At 37.8% G+C, this 13894-nt stretch overlaps 1 protein-coding gene across 1 annotated transcript in view; it reads right to left on the bottom strand.

Annotated features, from left to right (window-relative positions):
• Positions 1-10732, bottom strand: part of ralba (v-ral simian leukemia viral oncogene homolog Ba (ras related)) — a 35442-nt gene extending 24710 nt beyond the window's left edge. The window contains exon 1 of the mRNA XM_061918472.1: positions 10574-10732. The gene's annotated coding sequence lies outside the window, so the exon portion shown is untranslated. The remainder of the gene's footprint in view (positions 1-10573) is intronic.
• Between the last annotated feature and the right edge of the window lie 3162 nt (positions 10733-13894).

Below are 13894 nucleotides of genomic sequence, written 5' to 3'. Positions count from 1 at the left end.
TTTCAATTCTCAATAGCTTCAAACTGGTTGAATTACGGGCAGGCTAGTGCTTGCTTGAAATTGTTCTAACATAACTATCTCACTTAATAAACAATCTAGACTGTTGTTTATTGCCATTTTTTTCTGTAAATCATTTGATCCACTTGCACCATCGGACAGCAAAACTACCCCCGCCTACAGGAACTATGAGATGAATAAAATATGGATGCAGCTGGTCCCCTTTAATGTGTATCTTTTTTTTACACAACCTGTAAAAACTGGCCTTTTTCTGGTGCCTGTATGTCAGGGAATGGCGAAAAGCCAGAGTACTGTACTGTTTATCACTTCCATAACGCTGTTGTGTTGACAGCAACTGTCGCTGACTGAAAAATATTCCCAATGTCGCATCAGATACTGGCATTGATTTTATCATGCATAAGAAGCCCTGTTTGCACTGCAACGTTTTCAGGTGGGAATGGTAGAGTTTTGTTGGGGGAAATGGGAGTTTTATAGTACTCTATTGCACACCTTGCAGTGGCGAGCATGAACAATGTGATTGTGTGCGCCCCAACTTTGTTTCCTATGTGATGTCAGCGTGAAATAAATCTATTTGCATACATTTTTTTAAATCAAATAAGAACCCTTATTTCCAAAATGTTCAGCAATTTGAATTCAATTCAATTATTTACAAAACATGTTTTACAAAACCCAAAACCAGTGAAGTTGGGACGTTCTGTAAATCGTAAATAAAAACAGAATACAATGATTTGCAAATACTTCTCAACTTATTATCAATTGAATAGACTGCAAAGACAAGATTTTTAATGCTCAAACTGAAACTTGATTTTAATTTAGTCGACAGTTCACAACATTTTAGTCAGCTAAAATTACAGTAAACCTAGTTGACTATAATAAGAAGTATAAAAGATAAAAAAGAATTATAAAGTTTTCTTGAAAACAAGTTTATTCAAGCTACCTGCAAAGCATTTAACACAAAAGTAGCATGAACTAATGGTCAGGAATGATGCAGTTGGTCCTTTTTTGCTTTACATCTTTTAGAAATGTTTTCAATATCTACATCATAAAGTTTATCCACCCGACTGTGTTAAAATGTTCTTCTTATGCCGTGTTTCTATCATTCGTTTGAATAAAGTCCTCATCTTTAGCAGTAGTGAGAGGTAATCATGTGCTTTTAATCCATTTGAGAGTCATATAAGAGTTGGTATCATAGTTTACTGGCATTTTATGACCTACTTTGCACCATTTGGTGCACTGTTTTTATCTGAGCTCCTTTATGCCAATATTTTGTCACAGCAACTCCCATCTTTCATAAAACATGTAATTTTAAAGGCTTACTCAAACCCACTACTACCGACCACACAGTCTGATAGTTTATATATCAATGATGAAATTTTAACATTGCAACACATGCTAATACGGCCGGGTTAGTTTACTAAATTGCAATTTTAAATTTTGCGCGGAAGTATCCTGGTAAAACGTCGCGGTATGATGATGCGTGCGCGTGACGTCACGCATTGTAGAGGACATTTTGTTCCAGCACTGTTCCCAGCTATAAGTCGTCTGTTTTTATGCCATAATTCCACAGTATTCTGGACATCTGTGTTGCTGAATCTTTTGCAATTTGTTCAATGAATAATGGAGACGTCAAAGAAGAAAGCTGTAGGTGGGAAGCGGTGTATTGCGGCCGCCTTTAGCAACACAAACACAGCCGGTGTTTCATTGTTTACATTCCCGAAAGATGACTGTGAAGCTTTACTATGGAACAGAGCGGTCAAGCAAACATGTTTGGATTGGACCACACACACACAAAGTACAGTGTGTTATGCAGCAATTTTTTCGAAAGATCATGTTTCTAAGAGGGTCCCTTGCGAAAGGCAGAGATGGGCATCGCCACCACCCGTCAAACACTAGTAACACAATAAGCAGGGATTTTCCAGAATTATCCTAGTAAATTTGTCGAATAACATCTGAATCGCTCCCACTGTATAGTCTTTTTTTTTCTAGTCCTTCACTCTCACTTTCCTCATCCACAAATCTTTCATGCTCGCTCAAATTAATGGGGAAAACGTCATTTTCTCGGTCCGAAACGCTCTACCTGCTGGTGGCCATGATTGTAAACAATGTTCAGATGTGAGGAGCTCCACAACCCGTGAAGTCACGGGCATATCGTCTGCTACTTCCGGTACAGGCAAGGCTTTTTTATCAGCATCAAAAGTTGCGAACTTCATCGTCGATGTTCTCTACTAAATCCTTTCAGCAAAAATATGGCAATATCGCGAAATGATCAAGTATGACACATAGAATGGACCTGCTATCCCCGTTTAAGTAAGAAAATCTCATTTCAGTAGACCTTTAATGACCTTAATAGCACAGCAAAAGCATACCAAAAGCATATCAGTAGTTCATACATTAACAGTAATTTGAAGTAACAAGGGCATTTGGTTTTGATTAGTCATTGTCTCATTTTAGTCAGGGGGAAATAAGACCATAACAATAACTACATCAACAAAATAAACACTGATTGTCAGTTATGACATCATCTAACCCACAACCCCCCCAACCTGCCACAGATATATTTGAGTCAATCGGTAATCCCCTTTTTTTTTTCGTCAGAAAGGCCTAGTTGGGCCCCGCCCTATGGACCCCTGATCTGCTTGAGGGATGCAACGAATAACTGGTTTTACTAATAACCGTGATTAAAAAAGTTACGGTTATTTATTTGCTGACTCCACAACACTGTGTTTCAGTCCTCCTCACATGTTACGAATGGATATTATGCTGGTTTGTTATTTATAATGAAAACAAAGTTACACCTAAGGTGTATGCGCTTATACCTACCTATCGTGAGACACGCAAGTATGCTCCATTAGCTTAAAATGACAGCAAGACAAAGCAGCAAACTTTACCCACTAAAAAAACTGCAGAAGTCGGCAGTTTGGCAACATTTTGAGTACTTAAAAAATTACTGGTGAGTCATTGTAGATGATGGCTCACCCATTTCCAAAACCTGCCAAAAGAAAGTCGGGATTAAATGCTCTGCTACTGCCAATACGGTGCACCATTTACAGGATTACCATTGAGCTTTACACCCCAAAGTGATCATCAGAAATAAGAACTGAGTTTAATCATGTTAGTGCCAACTTAGTTACTGAAGAACTGAGATGGTAAAGAGTGAAATATAAACGTGTCAGTATCTTAGCTCAGTCGGTTCATTGTACACAAACAGCAACTGGTGCTCCTGGTGTGAGTTTCATTCAATGACCATTTGGTGTTACAGATTGCTTTTTTTCGGTCAGTGTTGACTAAACTATATACCTTTTAAGTCATTATAGAGAGTGTAAAACACTAACATAACTTCAGGAGTGAGTAGAATACTAGCACTTTACCTCGGAATCTAATTATGTGCATTCCAGTTATTAACGGAGCATAGAATAGATTATTAAAAATTAATAAATAGGCATGGAGGGCAGTTGATGACAAAAACACTTAATTTTATTACCCACATGACTAACTGGGGCCAACAATGAAGTTCAACTAAGTCTCAAATTGATAACATAATTGTTACTTAATTATTAATAAAACTTTTGTTTATGTCATTAATATTGTACAGTTATAATATTATTTGATCACTGTTATTTCTGCAGTATTAAATAACATCAAAATCTCTAAGAAATATCTCTGGGATTTTAGACATTTTTTGTTGTGAAATTAATCCATGCATAATAATCATGAAACCGTGATTAAGACTATTAATTGTACAGTCAAATTATGGGACCGACCGATTATTAGCGCCAAATAACATTTGCCATAGCGTAGCGGCCAGGGCCGCCGTGCCAGCAACTTGAGGATTCCAGGTTCGATCCGCGCTTCCGTCAGTCCAAAGGGCAGCTGTGGCCACAAATGTAGCTTACCACCACCACCATGTGAATGTGTAGCGAATGAATGATAGGTCTCACTTCTATGTGCGCGCTTTGAGTGTCTAGTGTATAAAAAAACGCTTTATTTAATTATTATTATTATTTTGACGTATAACGGTATCTGCTTTTTTTTACAAATATAACAGAACTACAGTACACATACAGTACACGAATGATACAAGTGTTTAGTTTAAAAAAAAAGAGAGAAGTAGATAGTAATAATTACTGCTCAAACACTGGTCTGTTTGCCCAGCATGAAAAAAGTTACCTTTTTCCTGTAGCCAAATCATTGTTTTTTTATTCATTTAAGACTAAAAATTGCTCTCATTGTCAATAATTATACTTAAATATGTTCTGCTAACTGATAGGACATTCATTTATTTCCCCGGTCTGCTCAGCGTTCACTGCTGCGCTCACGCAATAATTGGTATCTGCCCTGAAAAAAACAGATCAGTCGATCTAGGGCTGGGCGATATATTGAATATACTCGATATATCTGGTGGTTACACTTCAGGTGTTTCTCACTCTTGTCTCTCCTTCTCACAGAGAGATAAAACAAGCGTAGCTTGTTACATCCTTCACATACTGTCGCGCGTGCAACGTCATACGCTCTCGTACAGCAGAGAGGTAGAGGCATGGGTAACGTTAGGTGTGGTGCAAGCGGAACGAGTGGTAATACGAGAGAAATAAGGTGCGACTGGTAACAAATGAAGGAAGAATAATTAATTCCCAAGAAAAACAGCAGGGGGTCCATTGTCCGGCGGTGGTTTGGCTTCAAGCGGGAAGATGTTGAACAGACAACCCTAATGTGTCAAGTATGCTGAACAATTATGCGGCAAAAGCGTTGGTACAAAAAGTAGCATCATTTGTAGCATCATTTGAAAAGTCACCCGCTAAGAGAGTGAAGAGTGCTTGAAACTCTGCATGTCCATATCTACGGCCGGTGCCACACCAACAAAATGCCGAAGCAACCAGCACTGACCCAATTGAGCATGGTGTCTTCCATTTTCACATCAACACCGTATGAAACAAATAATCAACAACAGAAAGAGATAACGTTCGATGTAACCTACCACATAGCGAAGGACATACACACTTTGATTTACTATTATGCAGCTATTTTTGTATTTTATAGTTGTTGAAATATATTGTGACATCATGTATAAAAGTGCAATTTATTTGTTTAAAACTATTGCAGTGGCGTTATGTGCAAAAAGTTCACTTTAATTTAGAGTTGTTTTGATATGTCAGCTTAGTGACATCATGCACAAAAGTGCACTCACAGCTTGTTTTAAAACGTCTCTGACAATCTTGCATTTTTTGTTTTGAAAAGACGTGAATGTTTGTGCAACTGCTTAATAACTGTTTAATAAATACAGTTATGGTCAATTGACTTAGTTGTGATTTCCCTCTCTGCATGAAAGTTTAAAATGAGCATATAATAATGCACTATGATCAAGAATGTTTTAATGTAGACACAAAGAATCATCATACTGCTGTGATCATATGCATCAAGTGTTAATTCAAGGCTAAGGCAAAATATCAAGAGATATATCGTGTATCGTGAAATGGCCTAAAAATATCGAGATATAAATAAAAGACCAAAACCGCCCAGCCCTAAGTCGATCTCTAGTCAAAATCTATCATTCTTGCATCCTTAATCTACCCTACACTGTCCAAATGTTTCCTATTTTGATCTGGGCTACAAATAAGATAACTTTTCCAAGGTATCATGTTAACAAGCCAAGAGACGCCCAAATTACATGGTCACTACAAGTAAAAGGTCGATAATCCCCTATTTTGCCATGATGGACCAGTTTTGTTTAGCCCACATTATTTGTGCTTACTTGTAAAATGAGTTAGATCCTTACGTTGATAAACTCACAAAACATCCTCATTCGGTTGTAACTTCCTTGTAGTATCTGCTTTGTTAAAGAGGAACTGCGCTTTTTTGGCAATGTTTCCTATCATTCACAAGCCCTATGTAAAACAAGAACGCTTTTGTTTATGCATTCTAAATTGTACAATACGGCAAAAATGTGGTGGCTATTCTGCCCATAATAAGTGTCAATAATACTCCTTTTACATCTATTGGACTGAATGGCAACCAAGTATTGGCAATATTGTTATTTTAAGCGCTAAATATTTTTAGAAGTGCCCTGCGATGAGGTGGCAACTTGTCCAGGGTGTACACCGCCTTCCGCCGGAATGCTGCTGAGATAGGCTCCAGCGACCCAAAAAAGGGACAAGCGGTAGGAAATGGATGGATGGATATTGTTAGCGGTGCATTGAGCACTAACTAGCTTATGCTGCAATATTGACATACTGCATCGCCACTGAGTTGGTGAAAGTTAATTTTAGACTATAAATCATGCCTCTCACTTCTATAGCAGAAGGATGTGACCATAAACCGAGAAGTTGGTCATCTTAGAAATTTAACGTAGACCTGGAGATGGTGAGAAAGACAGAAAAACGCTCGTTTTTTTTAACCCTTTACGAGGATTATGATTAAATCTTCATCTAAACGGTAAGATATGAACATCTCATTAGTCGGCATCTCAGTGAGAGCAGACATTGTACAGTAAGTGATTGTTTTATTATGTATATCATAGTTTGTATATCTTGTTAAGCACTTAGCTTGATGCATAGTGTTTTATTACAGCTGGATCTGTTCAGCACACAGCTTCTCAAACTTGTAGTCCATCCTCCTTATAGTAAAGGGGAACTGCACTTTTTTATTTTTTTTAAATGTTGTCAATTGTTCACAATCATTATGAAAGACAAGAATGTATTTTTTTTTTATTGCATTCTAAATAGCAAAAAAATGGGATCAAACGTCTGCTTAAAATGGAGCCTGTAGAAGCCGCTCTATTCTGCCTATAAAGCCCTTTTATCTACATGATGTAAGTATTTATAAAAAATGTAGTAGCGGGCACATTTTTCATACTTAATATTTACATATTTTGATCACTGTAAGCATACGCGGCTCATTCATTTTAAAGAAACATCACAACACTCTTTTTAAAAAAAAATAACTTATTTTTACTCACTGCAGACTCTGAGAGCCAACAAACATAACAAAACATCACTTACTGTACAATGTCTACTGTTATTAGGATGCTAACTGCTACGGTTTTCATATATTCCCATGTTGATGGAGAATGACTCATAATCCTCGCAAATAAAAGGGGGGTGGAATCAGGCATCTTTTCGTGTCGTTCTCGCCATTGACTGTCTTGTCTAAATTGACTGCCAGAGTGTACCAACTTGTCGGAATACATCCTCACCCTTCTACTATCCAGGTGACATCCAAGATTTGTAATCTACAATAAAGTTTGACGAGCAAGGAAACGAGGAAGCAGCTAATCAGTCAATGACGTCAACATTGGCACGCAAGCTTGTGATCACGGTGACACCTATACTTGGTTAATATTAAAGTCAAAAAATGTAAATGGAATATTGTTGGCGGTTTTTGGATGGTTATTTATCGTATTTTACGGGCGGAATAGAGGAATAGAGACCTCCCTTTGGCTCTGCTGTAAGCAGACTTTTATATTGCAGCGTCCTGCAAGGGAACTGGGTATTTGTTCTGCTGTGTTTATGTTGTGTTGCGGCGCGGATGTTCTCCTGAAATGGGTTTGTCATTCTTGTTTGGTGTGGGTTCACAGTGTGGCGCATATTTGTAACAGTGTTATAGTTGTTTATACGGCCACCCTCAGTGTGACCTGTATGGCTGTTGACCAAGTATGCTTGCATTCACTTGAGTGTGTGCCAAGCCATAGATATTCGGTGACTGGGCCGGCGGGCAAAGGCAGTGCCTTTAAGGTTTATTAGTGCTCTATACTTCTCCCTGCGTCCTTTTTTCTAAAAAGTCATATATTTTACTTTTTGAAACCGATACCGATAATTTTTGATATTATATTATAAAACATTTATCGACCGATAAATCAGCAGGCCCATAATATCGCAGTGTTTCCCCCAGAATGTTTGTTCGTTAAGGTGGTGTCTTTCCAGGGTTACATGCGCTCTGAATACGCACTACTGATTGGCTGTTACCGCTCTGCGTGTAACCAATCAGATGGTTGAGTGGGTGGGACGATGCTGGGTGCTGCAGAGATGTACTGACAGAGGCAGAGGGAGTACGAAGCGTAGCAGCTTGTTTTAGGCTTTATTTTAGCACCAAATGATACTATAAATACATTCAATAAAGTCAGCTGGACAGGACAAAAAATATATATGTGTGTGTGTGTGTATATATATATATATATATATATATATATATATATATATATATATATATATATATATATATATATATACTCACATTTTTTTTTTTTTTTTAAATTTTTAAAGACTTTAGTGTAGGCGGTGGCTCTTTGTTAAGACGGTCGCTTTAACAACAAAGCGCTGTATCGGACATCTCTAGTTCTAGATCATAATTTATACCAAAGTAATTGTTGTTGGCTCAAATTAAGTCTGCATTATTTGAAGTATTGTTGTTGTTGAGGGGAAAAGTGATACGTCTGTGGAATTAATATGCCACAGCATGCTAAAAATTACCAAAATATAGAAGTATTACATGTTATAATGAATGTGCATGTTATTACAATATATGTATATGAAACTTTATAGGTGAAATAATGCAACTCCCACTGGCTAAAGTGTTAGCCGACTTTTGCTAAAGTTTATTTACGATTTAGAATGAAAGTAATGTATGGATGGATGGGGGAAAAAAAATATGTGTTCTTGTTTCACATAGGGATTCTAAACGGCGGGAACACTTCCAAAAAAGTGCAGTTCCCCTACACCAGGGGTGTCCAAACTTTTTCCACAGAGGGCCGCACACGGAAAGAATTAAGCACGCGGGGGGCCATTTTGATATTTTTCATTTTCAAACCATAACAAAATATATGATTTTTTTTTTTTATCCTTAGGGCTCCTGGGGAGTATAGAGGGTCTGAATCACTAAAATGTTAAAAATAAGTGAAATTATTTTTTTTTATTTAATGCTTACAGTAAATCTCTATATCAACTTGAGGTTGATATAAAGTAAAACAAATAAGGTCGTATGCCTTTTCTGTCAAAGACAATTAAGTTTTTTTTATAGTAAAACTGAAATATGCAGTATTTAGATAGATGGATAGTGCTTTATTGATTCCTTCAGGAGTTTTTATTTAGCAATTATAGCCCTCAAAGATCAATAATGCAGGACACCATTGATTTTAATTATTTAATATTTTTGAGTAATCACAGTGAAAAATTATATAAAATCCTACTAAATTTATTTGGGATCCGAAAGGTTCCCCACACATGAAGTGATGCATTTTTTTCAGTTTTTTTTTACTTTCAACACTTAAATTTCAAGATCAACTTCCGATATATCTGTCGAATTTAAGTTTGAACTATTATTTTGTTTGTTTTCGGCTCTTATGCCAAAACTTTGATGTTTTTATATGGCAACCACACAACATATGCAATATTTTTTCCACATAAAACATTTTAAAGTGATCATTTTTAAGTAATATTTCATTATAACAGATTTTTTTTGGTCATTTTTTTTTTGAGCAATGGACGGTGGCAGAGGGGTTAGTGCGTCTGCCTCACAATACGAAGTTCCTGCAGTCCTGGGTTCAAATCCAGGCTCGGGATCTTTCTGTGTGGAGTTTGCATGTTCTCCCCGTGAATGCGTGGGTTCCCTCCGGGTACTCCGGCTTCCTCCCACTTCCAAAGACATGCACCTGGGGATAGGTTGATTGGCAAAACTAAATCGGCCCTACTGTGTGAATGTGAGTGTGAATGTTGTCTGTCTATCTGTGTTGGCCCTGCGATGAGGTGGCGACTTGTCCAGGGTGTACCCCGCCTTCCGCCCGATTGTAGCTGAGATAGGCGCCAGCGCCCCCCGCGACCCCGAAAGGGAATAAGCGGTAGAAAATGGATGGGTGGATGGAAAAAAGAAAATAAAGACAAAAGGAACAAAAAAAACTGTCTGTGTGGCAGCTGTGTGTCAACATTGCCATATTTTCCTCATTAGATTTCACCTCATTCCACTTTTTTTTAAATGTTTTATTTAATTTTTTGCAATACTATCAATTTTGCAGAATGTGCCCTACACTAAAATACTGCTTTGAACAACTGACAACAACTGAGGTTTAAAATCTCAAGCACGATGAACTAAAAAGCTGATACAACATCCTTATCAACTTAATAAATGTTTGAGTGAGACATAAGTGACACATATATGAACTTTTACCTTGACAAATATGTAAATAGTTATCTACTAACTCAACGTGAGATCACATGAGCGACATAATAAAGGTTGGGCGCGTCACCTACTCAGGGAAACTTTTAAACACTAAACGTTCACAACCTCAAAAAAATTAAACACAAATACACGAACATTAATGGATACAATTACATTGAAAGTGTCCAAAAACTAATATATTGACAAAAACGTGTAAATATAAAATGAGTAACGTGGTGTCGGAGCCTATATAAACTACCTGGAGAGCCAATTTGACACAGAACCAAATGAAACTTAACACATAAACAATAAATGGAAAATATTATTCTGATTATTCTTATTTGAATGTGACGTTGCCTGTGTTTGTTCACCCACAACCACTTCAATGAGCATGGACATAATTATATTAACTTACCAATGCAGGATTTGTACTTCTGCCTTTGGTTGATGTTATCTGGAAGCTGGCGTGAATTGACTGATTCATGCATTGATCTCCAGAATAAAACACTAAACCGCTTCAGCGTGAAGCCCCGCCCACCGGATGTAATGGCTGACCGTCCTCATCGTCAGCGGGCATGCTCTTACTCGGCTTTTACCCGAGCACAATACTGCCACTTAGTGGCTGGAAGACTGCAGTTACCCGCCTAGTCGTCTAGGCCAGTGGTTCTCAAATGGGGGTACGCGTACCCCTGGTGGTACTTGAAATTATGCCAAGGGGTAGGTGAGATTTTTTTTAAACATTCTAAAAATAGCAACAATTCAAGAATCTCTTATAAATATATTTTTGTAATTCTTTGTAAATTCATAAACTGTGAAAAGAAATGCAACAATGCAATCAATATTCAGTGTTGACAGCTAGTTTTTTGTGGACATGTTTCATAAATATTGATGTTAAAGATTTCTTTTTTTGTGAAGAAATGTTTAGAATTAAGTTCAGGAATCCAGATGGATCTCTATTACAATCCCCAAAAGAGGGCACTTTAAGTTGATGATTACTTCTATGTGTAAAAATCTTTATTTATAATTTGATTGATTGATTGATTGATACTTTTATTAGTATATTGCACAGTTCAGTACATATTCCGTACAATTGACCACTAAATAGTAACACCCGAATAAGTTTTTCAACTTGTTTAAGTCGGGGTCCACGTTAATCAATTCATGGTACAAATATATACTATCAGCATAATACAGTCATCACACAAGTTAATCATCATAGTATGTACATTGAATTATTTACATTATTTACAATCCGGGGGGTGGGATGAGGAGCTTTGGTTGATATCAGAACTTCAGTCATCAACAATTGCATCAACAGAGAAATGTGGACATTGAAACAGTGTAGGTCTTATTTAGTAGGATATGTACAGCCAGCAGAGAACATAGTGAGTTCAGATAGTATAAGAACAAGAATATACATTAGAAGTACATTTGAGTTGTTTATAATCCGGGGAGATGGGATGTGAATGGAGGAGGGTATTAGTAAAGTGTTGAAGTTGCCTGGAGGTGTTGTTTTAGAGCGGTTTTGAAGGAATATAGAGATGCACTTTTATACCTGTTGGGAGTGCATTCCACATTGATGTGGCATAGAAAGAGAATGAGTTAAGACCTTTGTTAGATCGGAATCTGGGTTTAACGTGGTTTGTGGAGCTCCCCCTGGTTTTGTGGTTATGGCGGTCATTTACGTTAAGGAAGTAATTTGACATGTACTTCGGTATCAAAGAGGTGTAGCGGATTTTATAGACTAGGCTCAGTGCAAGTTGTTTTACTCTGTCCTCCACCCTGAGCCAGCCCACTTTGGAGAAGTGGGTTGGATTGAGGTGTGATCTGGGGTGGAGGTCTAAAAGTAACCGGATTAGCTTATTCTGGGATGTTTGGAGTCTAGATTTGAGGGTTTTGGAGGTGCTGGAGTACCAGGAGGTGCAAGCGTAATCGAAGAAGGGTTGAATGAGAGTTCCCGCTAGAATCCTCAAGGTGCTTTTGTTAACCAGAGAGGAGATTCTGTAGAGGAGTCTTGTTCTTTGGTTGACCTTTTTGATCACCTTGGTTGCCATTTTATCACAGGAAAGATTAGCCTCTAGAATGGAACCTAGGTAGGCGATCTCATCCTTCCTGGTGATAACAATGTCACCCACTTTTATTGAATCATCCATCCATCCATCCATTTTCTACCGCTTATTCCCTTTTGGGGTCACGGGGGGCGCTGGCGCCTATCTCAGCTACAATCGGGCGGAAGGCGGGGTATACCCTGGACAAGTCGCCACCTCATTGCAGGGCCAACACAGATAGACAGACAACATTCACACTCACATTCACACACTAGGGCCAATTTAGTGTTGCCAATCAACCTATCCCCAGGTGCATGTCTTTGGAAGTGGGAGGAAGCCGGAGTACCCGGAGGGAACCCACGCATTCACGGGGAGAACATGCAAACTCCACACAGAAAGATCCCGAGCCTGGATTTGAACCCAGGACTGCAGGAATCAATTCTTTATTTTTCCACAAGTTTTTTGTTATTTTTATATCTTTTTTTTTCAAATACTTCAAGAAAGACCACTACAAATGAGCAATATTTTGCGCTGTTATACAATTTAATAAATCCGAAACTGATGACATAGTGCTGTATTCTACTTCTTTATCTCTTTTTTTCAACCGAAAATGCTTTGTTCGGATTAGGGGGTACTTGAATTAAAAACATGTTCACAGGGGGTACATCACTGAAAAAGGTTGAGAACCACTGCTCTACGCCAGTGTTTTTCAACGTTTTTTGAGCCAAGATGCATTTTTTGCGTTAAATACTGCCAGCAGAAATTTTTCAAAAACGAAACTCTGTTGACAGTAAAAATGACTTTAAACTATTTATAACCAGGCATGCATTACTATAGCTCTTGTCTCAAAGTATATGTACTGTCACCACCTGCCACATCATGTCCTGACTTATTTGGACTTTTTTTGCAGTTGTCTTGTGTGTAGTGTTTTAGTTCTTGCGCTCCTATTTTGGTGTTTTTTCTTTTATTTTGGTATTTTTTATAGCCGTTTCATGTCTTCCTTTGAGCGATAATTCCCGCATCTACTTTGTTTCCAAAATCAAGAATATTTCAGTTGTTATAATCCTTTATTTGTGGGGCCCTTTTTGGTTGTCATGTCATGTTCGGATGTACATTGTTTTTAATCCACAGTAAGTCTTTGCTGTCGTCCAACTTTCGGGTTTTATTTACTTTGTAGCCAGTTCATCTATGGTTTCGTTCTGCATAGCCTACCCAAAAGCTTCAATGACTTTTTCAAGGGGCACTCAACTTTTGTCTATTTTTGGTTTGAACATTAGACACCTTTTCACCTTCACACTGCTGTTTCCCACATCTACAAAGCAAATAGCTACCGGCTGCCACCTACTGATATGGAAGAGTATTACATGGTTAGTCTGCCGAGCTCTAGGCAGCACTGAAACTCAACAACACACATCATTTGCAGACTACAATTACTTGTTTTGCAAAAAACATTTACCCCAAATAGGTGGAATTAGATAACCTCCCACGCGCAAAGTGGTTGAAAAACATTGGTCTAGGCTTATGTGACTTGTTTTTTGATAGCGTGAAAAATGTTAATATTTTTGTTCTTAAAAATGTTGCGGCAGTAGACCGATTGTGCCGATGTTTTCAGATATGTCATTTACCTCCTAAACAATAGGAAAACTGGACACAAAAGTTTACCCCAAATTTTGAAAAACACAGGATGC

This window comes from Nerophis ophidion, linkage group LG13, assembly GCF_033978795.1.
Source record: "Nerophis ophidion isolate RoL-2023_Sa linkage group LG13, RoL_Noph_v1.0, whole genome shotgun sequence".
NCBI lineage: Eukaryota > Metazoa > Chordata > Actinopteri > Syngnathiformes > Syngnathidae > Nerophis > Nerophis ophidion.
The sequence above is the reverse complement of the archived record's forward strand: the minus strand, read 5'-3'. Positions and strand labels throughout refer to the sequence as shown.